This window comes from Tupaia chinensis, unplaced genomic scaffold, assembly GCF_000334495.1.
Source record: "Tupaia chinensis unplaced genomic scaffold, TupChi_1.0 Scaffold148065_1, whole genome shotgun sequence".
Lineage (NCBI taxonomy): Eukaryota > Metazoa > Chordata > Mammalia > Scandentia > Tupaiidae > Tupaia > Tupaia belangeri.
In genome coordinates this window covers 503650-515261 of record NW_006207915.1, presented here as the reverse complement: position 1 = coordinate 515261, position 11612 = coordinate 503650, and the positions used below count along the sequence as shown (strand labels likewise).

At 55.2% G+C, this 11612-nt stretch overlaps 1 protein-coding gene across 1 annotated transcript in view; it reads left to right on the top strand.

Annotated features, from left to right (window-relative positions):
• Positions 1 to 11612, top strand: part of FYCO1 (FYVE and coiled-coil domain autophagy adaptor 1) — a 71442-nt gene that overhangs the window by 240 nt on the left and 59590 nt on the right. The window lies entirely within an intron of this gene.

Below are 11612 nucleotides of genomic sequence, written 5' to 3'. Positions count from 1 at the left end.
CGCCGCGCAGCGCGAGGCTTCCGCAGACCCTCCCCGACCGCTGCCCTTGCCCCCCGCATCGAGGAAGCACCTCCGGCCGTTGGGCCGGGGGTTGGTTAGGAAGACAGACCCCAAGCACCACCCTACGGCGAGGGTCCGCGCCGGCGCCCCGCGAGCGGGGTCTCAGGACCAGCCAGGACCCCACGGCACGGGAGGACAGGCCCCCAGCGCCTGCACGCCGCGACCTTCGGGCGCCCAGACTTTCGCCTTCCAGGACCCCGCTGATGCCCGGGCCTCCCTGGAGGGGACGGCGAGTTCTGCACGGCCCGTGCGTGCCACCCGCTGACGCGCAGGGTCTACACAGCCCCCGGCGGTCTCTCCCGACCCGGGCTGGATGGCTCTGGGCTGTCGGTGTGCTGGGCTGGGCTGCGCTGGGCTCGCGTCCAGGCTGTGGCACCCAGGCCGAGGGGTGCAGGGCCAGGGCAGAATTTTATTGTTTATAGATGGTACGTGTGATTGACACCTTACCCACGTGGCTCCCTGTGAGTGCACATGTGTCCTCTGATGTCCCTTGTCACTTCTCATTGGCTGTCCCCTCCAGAAAAAGTGGAGCACTTGCTGAAACTGCCTGTGTTAACCTGAGCCTCCCTCGTCCCTTGTCTTACCACATTGGTTTCCTTTCCCTGCAGAGAAATGGGTCAGGGGCTTTTGGGGGGCAGAGAATCAGGGCTTTAATCTGCTACTGTCCTGCTGCCGGGAGGCGGGCAGTCTCAGCAGCAAGCTTAATTCTGCTGCCATCTGCCTAATGCGCTGGAGGGCTGGGCAGGAGGAGGGGGCAGCCAGCGCCCCCAGGCTCTCCCTGAAGGTTTGCTGTGACCAGCGGCTCCACTTGACTCCTGCCTCCAGGACAACCAGTGTTCTTCCGGTGTTGACTGCCCGGTGTTATCAACGTGGGAATCGGGGTTAAATGGCACGGTGCCTGCTCGCAGCCTCCTCTGATGAAAAGGATCTGAAAAGGCTCTCGCTTTAGGAAATGGAGCTTTAGTTTAGTTTTGTTTTGTTGTAGGTTTATGTATTTCTTCCCTTGTACGAGAGAGAGCTCACCTTCCATAGGGTCTCTATTTTTTTCACGTGAAAAAATTGTATTAATCCTCCCGTGAAAAGTCTGCACAGTCAGCGCAGAGTCACCGCACAATCCCCGTCCTTCCACTGTTCTCCAGCCTCCAGCGCACTTTGCCAGCACCAACGCCACCCCCCTTTCTTTCCCCCCAGGGCAACAGGTATTATTGAATTTATGCAAATAACCATTCTTCAACAAAATAAAAATACTCTCAAATATTTTCCAATTCCAGAGGGATCAGGAAGGGAGAAAACTTTGTTTCTATTTAAAAACAAAACAAAACAAAAACAAACAAAAAACCGAGAAAAAACATTTTAACAAATTGCTAAACCTATCAACAGCACAAAAGAAAGCAAAATCCTTACATTAGGAAAACAGCATAATATCACTCAAAAGTCATAAAATCCTATTTCACTACTTCGGTCTTAGGTTATCAATTTTTCTTCTGTTGAATTTGCAGTGTTAGTGTGGTCCAATCTTTCTGTTTAAATCCTGGAAGTTAATATTCAACGTTATTATTGATATTTCATGTCCCTAGTATTGAGTTGGTCATTTTCTTGGCTGATTTTTTCTTCTCTTATTTTTGTATGTGTGTCTTTAGTTTTCCTGGTAGAGCACTCCTTTCAGAACTTCTTGAAGAGTGGGTCTGGTGTTGGCAAATTCTTTCAGATTTTGTCTATCTGAAAATGTGTCTGTCTTTTCCCATATAGAAGGATAATCTTGCCAGGTATAGTATTCTTGGTTGAAACTGTTTTTCACTTAACACTTTGAATATATTTTCCCATTCTTTCCATGCTTGCATTGTATCTCATCAGATATACAATGTATCTCATCAGATACAATGCAAGCATGTATTGTATCTAAGGTTAGCCTGATGGGATAACCACTGTAAGTAATCTGACATTTCTCTCTTGCCAATTTTAGTACCTTGTCTTTGTGGATTTGTCCAATCTGGCTACAATATGCCTTGGAAATCTTCTTGGGTTGAGTCTATGCAGGATCCTTTGTCTTTCCTGGGTCTGGATATTGGAATACCTCTCTAGGTTTGGAAAGTTTTCTTCCAGGATTTCATGGACTAGATTATCAATGCCCTTATTAGTTTCTTCACATTCTGGGATATCAATGATCCGGATGTTTGGGCGCTTAATGGTATCTAGTATTTCTCATATAGTATTTTTATTTTTTCTGATTGTTTTCTCAGTGGTTGGTTTTTTTTTTTTTTTTTGGTTGTTTTTTTCTAGGTTAGAGGTTTTGCCTTCAACATCTGAGATTCAATCTTCTGCATGGACTAATCTGCTCTTAATACTTTTAAGGGCTCTTTTTGATTTCCTGTGTTGCAGCCTTCATCTCTAACAGCTCCATTTAATTCTTTAACATGGTGTATAGTTCCTCTCTTAGATCGTGCAAGAACTTCCTCGCCTCCTGGAGCTCACCTCTTTTCTCCTGCATCTTCTGGAGCTCATTGTCTCTCAGTTCTTGCATCTCCTTTAGTTTTGTCACTGTGACCATTCTGAATTCTCTATCGGACATTTCCACAATGTCCACTGTACTGTCTGTGGGTGTTGAAGGACTGTTCTTTTCACTTAGGGGGGAGATACTTCCTGTACCTCTGTGGTGGTTTCTGGTCATTCTGTGACAAAATCTCTCCTCTACTGTGTTTTGCAATGTGGTATCCACAGAAAGAGATTGTGAGTTCAGGTTTATAAAGTTTCTTCCTCAAAGCAGGAAGTTCAATAAGAGTTGAGGATTTCAATGACCCTGACTGAGTGTTTCGAGGGTCAAGGAGATGAGGTTTAGAGCATAACTCTAGTCACTTTGGTCCCTGAACATGCCAGGATACACCTCAGATTTAGAATGACTCCTGTCCCCCTGACTTCCTTCATCCTGTTCTTGCGTTCCTTTCACTGTTGTCTCGCCGTCTTTTTCTTCTCACCCAGGCTGTGTTTTGCGAGTCTGTGTTTGGATTCACTTTTCTTTGCATGATCCAGGGAGTCGTAAATCACGCTAAAGCCAGTTCTTATGCCACCACCAAAACCCATTCTGAAGCCAGTGCAAAGATGCCGTCTGGTGTGGTCTTGTGCACCACGGCTAGTTGTTCCCGGATTTCTGTCTTAGGTGCTGTCGCCTTCCTGGGGTGAGGACATCACTGACCATTTGTTTGCTCAGTCCTGAATTTCCTGGTACAGGTAGTTACTGTGTCACTTACGATGGCGGTCTGTCCCCAGGCAGCCAGGGAGGGACATCTACCTCCAGCCTCAACCAGCCCTGGATCATGGGCACATGTGGGCCCAGTGCACTGAGGGAGGTCTCTGAACTTGAACCCAGAAGCTCCCACGTGGTCCTCCACCCAAAGCATCACATTTTCCCATGGCACAGCATGCAGCTGCAGGAAACGTTTTGTCTGTTTATGTTAACCGTGTTCATCTTGGGGCCAGCAGGTGGTATAGTGATTAAGACGCTGGACTCCCAAGTAGTCAACCACAGTTCCAATCTGGGACCCATCAGCTTGAAACTCATGCTGGACACATGTGCATGCGTGCCCAAAATCCAGAGGGGAGAATGGAGGCGAAGGGATTGTGGGATGGCCACCCCCTAGGGGGTGATTTCTCACTTTTTATCTGTCTGTCTGTCTCTCTGGTGAGTGCATGCTCCCTATAGCAAAGATCTTTCTCTCTCCTTTTTTTTTTTTTAAAGGCGTTCATTTTTTTGTAGCACTTAGGGAATTATCTAAATGGTTTGGGGTATTTTATTAGGAAAACAACCAGAATCATTGAAAGAATCATATCATGCCCATCACACACTCAACTCGGAATGTTTGAGGTCGAGCATCTTCGTAGTTGCTTTAGAGATTGGTGACAGCTTCAGGCAGTGATCCCTTAAAAGTTTACTCTTTGGGTAAACTTTGCCCCTCGGGGCTGGGTTTGGGGCACCACCGTGGATTCAGGTGGTGCCTGATCCTTTTTAGACGGATCGGCCCCCGCAGTCTGTGATGGGAGGAACCATCCATACCAGAGTGAGAGCAGAGCGGCCGATGGCTTTGACCCAAGTCAGGCGCCAAGGCCGAGAGCAGTGGCCTGTGGGACACAGAGCAGGTACTCGGGGAGTGGCCGCACTCCCCCGTTCCCTCTAGACGAGAGACTTGGCTGACAAGTAGCCTGTGTTGTTGAGAGCTTCCAAGGACACGGCCTCCGTGACTGGAGACCAGGATGTCCTTAAACGGGAGCAGAGGAGGAGCCAGCACTGGGAGCCTCCTTCCCTGCAGGCAGCCCCACACAGCAGGAGAGGGTATGGACTGGTGCCCATGATCCCGGAGGCCACCTGTGAGCAGAGGTTGGTCGATGACGGTCATGCCGACTTCTGCTTCCCTAGTGGCTGCCATGTTCCTGTCTTGCTCAAAAGGTAAACGGTATTTCTATTGGTTTGTGATATCTCAATGCCAACTAGAAAAAGCAACCCTTAGGGACCAGCAGTTAGCGTAATGGCTGTGTTGCTGGACTCCCATGTAGTCAACCGCGGTTCGCGTCCCAGACCCGGTGGCTTAAAACTCACGCCGGGCGCGTGTGTGTGTGCCCAAGATCCCGAGAGGAGAATGGAGGAGAAGGGATCGCGGCGTGGCCATCCCCTGGGGGGCGATTTCTAGCTTTCTATCTCTCTGTCTCTGTCTGTCTGGCTAGAGCATGCGCCCTATAGCAAAAACCTCTCAAAAAAAAAGAAAGAAAGAAAGAAAAAAAGCAACCCTTGGTTGATGGCAGAGCCCCTGCCCGCATAATTAAGTAATTCCACAGGGGGAAGGGACTGCCCCTGGGGCTGTCTGCCTCTCCTTGGAGCAAGCGGCTGGCTTGAGAAGCAGCTGGCAGGAAAGGCGCTGCTGGGCGGAGGAGCTCCCTCTTTCCCACACTGGAGCTAGTCGGCCTAATGGTTTCAGTGGCTGCAGATGGTCCTTCCTGTGCTCGTGGGTCTCCGTGAGGTTTGGAAGGCACCGCGGGGCCAGATCCCGTCACAGGGATGAGGGTGAGGACGTCCCTGTGGTTCTGAGAACCCGCTGAAGGAGAATCTGTGGTCTGGCTGTCGTCCTGTGGCCCTGTGGCTGGCTCTGGGGCCGCGCTTGGCCTAGGGCAGGAAACTGACTTGGGGGAACCTTTCGTGTCCAAATGAAGAACGTAGATCGACACCAGAAAGCAGTCCCAGTAACCCGGCAGCGGGCAGAGGGCCGGGAGGAGACCCCCGTGGGAGGTCCAGGGTGGCCGGCAGCCCCCGGGGCTTTCTCCTGGGCGTAGGCGGGTGTGGTCGGAGGCAGGAGCTCTGAGCGGCTGAGCCAGCGGTGGCTGCTGAGGGCATCCAGTCCTCCCTCTGCCATCTGAGGGCAGCCATCGCTCCAGCGGAAGGAGGCGAAGGGTCCCTTCCCAGTTGCACCTGGAGAAAGGCTAGGTGGGAAGAGCGCCACTAACCTCCCGGGACGGACAGGGTGCCTGAGACTAGTCTGGGGCCTCGCCCAGTCACGGCAGGGTCCATCGCATTACTTGTGGCAAAACGGGTGACAGAAAGTTCACAGAACCGGCCTGGTTTCCAAGTCTGAAGAGGGTCCAGGTGGGCGAAGCTTGGCTGCGATCGTAAAGGGCAGAGCGAGCCTGCCCGTTGCTACAGCACCAGCTTCAGAGCCGCCCTGGGCCCGTTTATCCCTCCCCACTCTGCCCCAGGCTGGCTGTGCTCTCGTCACCCTCCTCCCCGAGGAGCACCGCGGAGCCCGGATGCTCGACGCCTCCCACCCAGTGCCAGAGCCGCACTTCCAGGAACGGGGAGAGAAAGGTTGGGGAGGGTCCTGGCTTGCCAGGGCTACTGTTCGAATCTGCAGGTGGCGTGGCTTAAAGAGCAGCATCTATTCCCTCCGGTTCCGGAGGCTGAAGTCTGGACCAGCCTTTGGCAGGCTTGCTTCCCCTGAGGCCTTTCCCCTGGGTTTGCAGCTACCTTCTCACTGTGTCCTCTCAGTGTCCTCTCACGGCCTGTCTGTCCCCTGGTGTCTCTTGGGTATGTACAAAGTTACTTCTCTCTAAAGGACACCAGGCGGATCGGATTAGGGCCCCCGCAGCCTCATCTAATCATAATCGCCTCCTGAAAGGTCCTGTCGGCCAGTCAAGTCACATTCCGGGCGAGGTGCGGGAGTCAGGGCTGCGGCGCGTGAGCTGGGGACACGAGTCCTCCCTGGCAGGGGGTTGGTGAGCACGTGGCTGCTATGGTAGAAGTGGCTGGCATGCCCCGGGTGGGGTGTGGGAGGCCTCGGGGTCAGCTCCCACAGTGACTGGACCTGGGTTGGATCTCCAGCCCACTCTGAAAGCTGGGCACGCTGGTGTGCACCTGCAGTCCCCGCTACTCGGGAGGCCGAGGCAGGAGGAGTGGCGCACGGCAAGACTGTCAAAAACAGAACAAAACAGGACCGCGGATGACGTCATGGTTACGTCATTGGATTCCTACGTAGTCAACCATGGTTCGAGTCCTGGACCTGGAGAGCGGCTTAAAACTCACACTCGGGTGCGTGTATGTGCGTGCCCAAAATCCTGAGAGGAGAATGGAGGAGAAAGGATTGCAGTGTGACCATCCTCCCAGGGGCTGATTTCTCACTTTCTGTCTCTCTCTCTCTCTCTCTCTCGGTCTCTTCAGCAAGCACACACGTCCTATAGAAAAACAAAAAGGTTACTTATGCCCAGCAAAGGATAATTGCAAAATCAGAGGGCTAAAATTAAAATGCACCCACATTCCCACCGTCAAAATTTCAATTACATTTTGGTATGTTTCTGTGCCTCGGGGTCTGTGTGTCCTGTCTAGTTCATCCAGTGAGTAATTCAGTGGGGCTTCTTGTGCCAGAGCTGCACTGGCTCTGGAGAAATAAGGAGTGTCAGGGACGGAAGGTAGTGGACAGGCCAGTGGGAAGGACAGCAATTAGACGAGATCACCACGGAAACAGAGGTCTCGACGCCCCGAGAGCCCGTGTGCCTGCAGGAGGCCTGAGGACCATCGGAGTACGCGGGCTGCAGCTCTCTTGTCACGCCGTCTGCCAGGCCGCAGGGATCTTTCTCCTCTGTGAGCTGATAGGCGTGTGTGCTGTCTGTTTCCCTCAATGGGGAAATCTTTGCTATCAGAGATTCGGGTCTTAATTCACATTGGCTGGACTGACCTCCTTGGCCCTGTGGTCAAGAGAGTTCCTGGGGCATGTGATCTGGGAGTTGTGCAGTCTCTCCCCTGGTGGGGTTCGTACCGGGGCAGGAGCAGGTGCACCTTCCTCGTTCTCAGTTGTGATCTGGGAGGTGTGCAGTCTCTTCTGGTGGGGTTCGTACCAGGGCAGGAGCAGGTGCACCAGCCGCGTTCTCAGCTGTGTGCTCGGAGGTGCGCAGTCTCCCATGGTGGGGTTCGTACTGGGGCAGGAGCAGGTGCACCAGCCGCGTTCTCAGCTGTGATCTGGGAGGTGCGCAGTCTCCCATGGTGGGGTTCGTACTGGGGCAGGAGCAGGTGCACCAGCCGCGTTCTCAGCTGTGATCTGGGAGGTGCGCAGTCTCCCATGGTGGGGTTCGTACTGGGGCAGGAGCAGGTGCACCAGCCGCGTTCTCAGCTGTCTGTACAGTTGCTCTAGAGACTGTCTGGCTCTCCACACCTGCCATCGTCACCTCCTGGCTGTTTTCTCTGGGTTTTCCAGTGACAGGACCTCAGCCCCGCAGTCCCAAGTACTGACGTGTGGCCTCTTAGGGCAATAGTCCAGCTTCCTAAGAGGAGAAAACTGGCCTCCACCATCCAGAAGCACATGCTCACGCCCCTGCCCCCGCTCCCCTGGTCCATGGGCAGGTTTCTAGGGGCATGGCCTGCTATTGCTGGTGGGGAGAGGGCACCAAGAGAAGGTTCAGGAAGTGAAGGCGGAGTCCCCAGACCTCGTCCTACTTAATGAAGAGAGAAGAGGTCAGCCACAGTGGCACAGCGGGAACACGATGCTCTGAGATGCTGGACCCACAGGGAGGGTCCCAGCCTCACCTCCCAAGCCTGTCTGTACACCAGGCACGCGTGCCATGACCCTGGCCAGCTAAGGCTGGCGGCGGATCACGGCGTGGCGACACTGTTGCAGGCGCCCCCGCCCCATGTCTCTCTCTCGCTCATGAAAGAAAGAAGCTTTAAAAAAGAAAAGAAGAGGGCCAGCAGGTGGCGTGGTGGTTAAGGTACTGGATCCCACACGGCCAACTCCACAGTTTGAGTCCTGGACCTGGCAGTTTGAGAAACATGCCTGACGAGTGTGCGTGCATACCCAGAATCCTGAGGGGGGAGGGTGGAGGGGAAGGATTGTGGCGTGGGCATCCTCTCTAGGGGGGAATTTCTCACACCCTTCTCCCCTGTCTCTCTCAGATGAGTGCACACACCCTACGGTCAAAATCTTTTAGAAGAGAGAGAGCGATAAAGGAAGAAAAGAGAGGTCGTGAGCAAGGCGGAATGTTTCTGAAAGGACGCCCAGGCTCATGTTTGGCCGATGTCTTAATTATAGGGCCGGGGTTGGTCATCTAACGAGCCTCTGTCCACGCGTGCCAAAATGCCTACCTCCGAGCCGGCCTGAGGCAGACTCCCGGGCACAGTCCTGGGCACCATCTCGGAGCTCTGGTGCAGGCAGTCTCCTGCCCACCGAGCGCTTCAGCACCCGAGCCAGCAGGACCTCCAGGCCATCAAAGCCACAGGTACCAGCCAAGTGTCCCGTCCACAGGTGGAGACTAGGTGGACGCCTCTGGGTGAGCGGAGCCAGGCGGGTCAGTGCACGTTTCTGGAAAGACATTCTGCTTTTTCTGCCGTCCTCTGCACTGTTCTTCCCTGGGCAGGGTGGAGTTACAGCTGGTGTGCGCCACGTGTCTGGCACCGGGGGGTCCAGCTGTCCGGGGCCCTCAGGTCCTGTTTGTTGGCTGTGAAGTCAGGACAAACCAAGCTCCACGCCTCCAACTCCACCTTCTCTAGTTCTTTCCTGTGTGGGTGGGTGTTCAGGTGCTCCTGGCTGAGCCGGTTTCTGGGCGACACTGTTAGTCATTCGCACCACAGTGTAAATAAGTTTGCGTGAGTCAGGCGTTGTCTTTGTATCTTAATTTGAGAATAAACTGCTGCCTCTTGTGGAAGGTTTTTTGGGCGTCTGGGCAGGGATAGGAGGAATTTGGAAGTCAGGGAATGTCGTTCACCTCTAGAATAATACCTAGGCTATGACTAGGAGCTGAGGTCCTCGTCCCAGGCAGTAAATAATCATTTTCACAAGTGCATTTACCCCCTTTTCCTCTTCGTCAGGAGAGTGCATGTTTTCGGGCATTTCGGAGAGGCCTAAGCACAATTTTGAGTTGTTGGCAAGAAAGCGCAGTGTTCCTGAAGAGTTTATGAAATGAGTGTCTCTGAGACTTGAAGAGCTTGCCAGGGACAGCGATGTGACGCTTTGCACAAGACCCTGGGTTCACGGGGTGACAGGCGCTGTGTGGGCGTCCCGGTGTCCTCCCGCCAGCGCGGAAGCTGCCATGCAGTGTGCACGCGAGCGCCGAGCATCTCGGCCTGGGAGAGTCGTTTGTTTATGGGCTGCAGATGCCAGAATTGGGCTAGTTCGTGCCAGAGGCAAAGGGCAGGCTCACCTAGAGACACAGGGAAGTGGCCGTGGTGTGGAGGGGCGCCCATTCTGTGCCCACCCATGCTCAATAAGGGGGCAGAGGGAGGAGGCTGGCGCAGAGCTCACGGAGCAGCGTCCCCAAGGAGGCCCCGGTCTGTCACGCTTCCTGGATCCCTGTGAGGTGTGGCCCAGAACCCTGGCGAGGAAGGCCGCATGCCCCCGGCCTGGCAGTTGGTGTCTCTGGCTCATTTCCTCGGGGGAGACATGGACTCTGGAAGAGCAGCTTGTGTAATCAGCAGCTGGGACCGCTCCCCGACAAGGTCAGAGAAGGCCTGGCCCAACTGTCACTGGGCAGTGGCCAAAGCACCGAGAGGCCTTGAAGGAGCATGTTCTGTGTCCAGGCTCGCCAGGCCAAGATGCCGGTTGGGTGTGCAGACTTCACTGCTCCTGTGCCAGGTTCTACCAGGGCTGCTCCGGGAAGTCCAGCGGGCTGCGGCTCTGCAGCGCCCGGCGTGGCCCGGATGGGTCAGAGTGTGTGGTCGCCACCACCTCCACCCGATCCCCGCCCCTCCCAGGCCTGTCCCGTCTTAAGTAGACAGGAGGACCCAGTGGGCTTCAGTTAAGGCTCGTGCGTTTGCCCAGTGTTTTCCTCCAAGATTAGTTCTCCCAGAGTCCACCAGGCCTGCTGTGCTGGCAGGAGCCAGGTGAGAGGAACGCAAGCAGGACAAGAGCCTGCTCTCTGCCCTCCTCTGCCCTCCTCTGCCCTCCTCTGCCCTCCTCTGCCCGCCTCTGCCCCGGCACCCCACTCCCCCTGTTCATTTTCCAGGCCGGGCCACCACCCTCTCCCGTCCGAAGCAGAATGAAATATTTCTTTTCTTTAAGTCCCACTGCATTTTTAAAAAATCATCCCAACATTTGTTTTAATATAATGTCGCCATGTGAGTTATGTGCCCATGTTTGCCGGATAGAGGAAGCCATGTAACTGCCACCGTTACCGAGACACCAGACAGACCTGCTCCTCGGAACTCCCCTGCACCCCTGTGCAGACAAACCCTCCATTCTCCCAGCCCCGGCAGCCTCGGGTAGACCTCTCAGCCAGGGTCTCGCTGTCGCTGGACGATCGCGCAAAGGGAGCGTCAGGTGTGCTGCTTCCCGGGGCTCCCTCACCCGGGTCGTGGCTAAGTTCGCCCTTGGCATGAAGCACCGTTCACTTCTCTCTGCATGGCCCCCTTCCGCTGTGTCCGGAGTGCTCTGGGTGTTCTGTCTGTCTGTCTGTCTCCCGGGGGAAGCATGGTCCTCCGGGGCTGGGCCATGCCTTGGTGCCTCCGTACTCAGGCCTGCACATGAAGGTACTTTATGGAACGTGTGGCCGGGTCACTGTGTCTGCAGTGACGCTCCTTGACCCTCGGCCTTGTCCGGCACAGGCCCTCCCAAGAGGAGTCCGGCTGAGCCCGACTCTGCCCTGTCTGCCCAGTCTGTGCTCAGCAAAAGCCTGGAGAGACAGCAGCAGGTGGGCGGGCTGGCCTCCCGTTACCATCCCCCCATGGCTCGGTGTTCATGCTGGCAGGGCCGGCACTGCTGGGGCCTGGGTGGGCTGTCTGTCCCCGGGGCTCCATGTCATGGGGTACTGGGAGTGCGGTGCCAGTGTGCGCATGGGCCCGCCCCCTTCCTTCCAGGCCAGGAAGCCCTGGCAGGGCTTGTCCACACTGAGTCACAGCTGCCCTGGCTTGTTGGTTAAAAATAGGCCACGGCTATCTCCGCCTCGACCACGCTCCTCGGGGACGTGGGGTGCATCTAAACCCATGGAGGGGCTGCGGGTGGCCCGGCCCACTCCAGGGTCTGCTGCCCTGGCTCCTGCGGCAGGAGGGGATACGGCAGTGGCGGGCGACTACACGCGTGAGAAGTCTGGGCCGC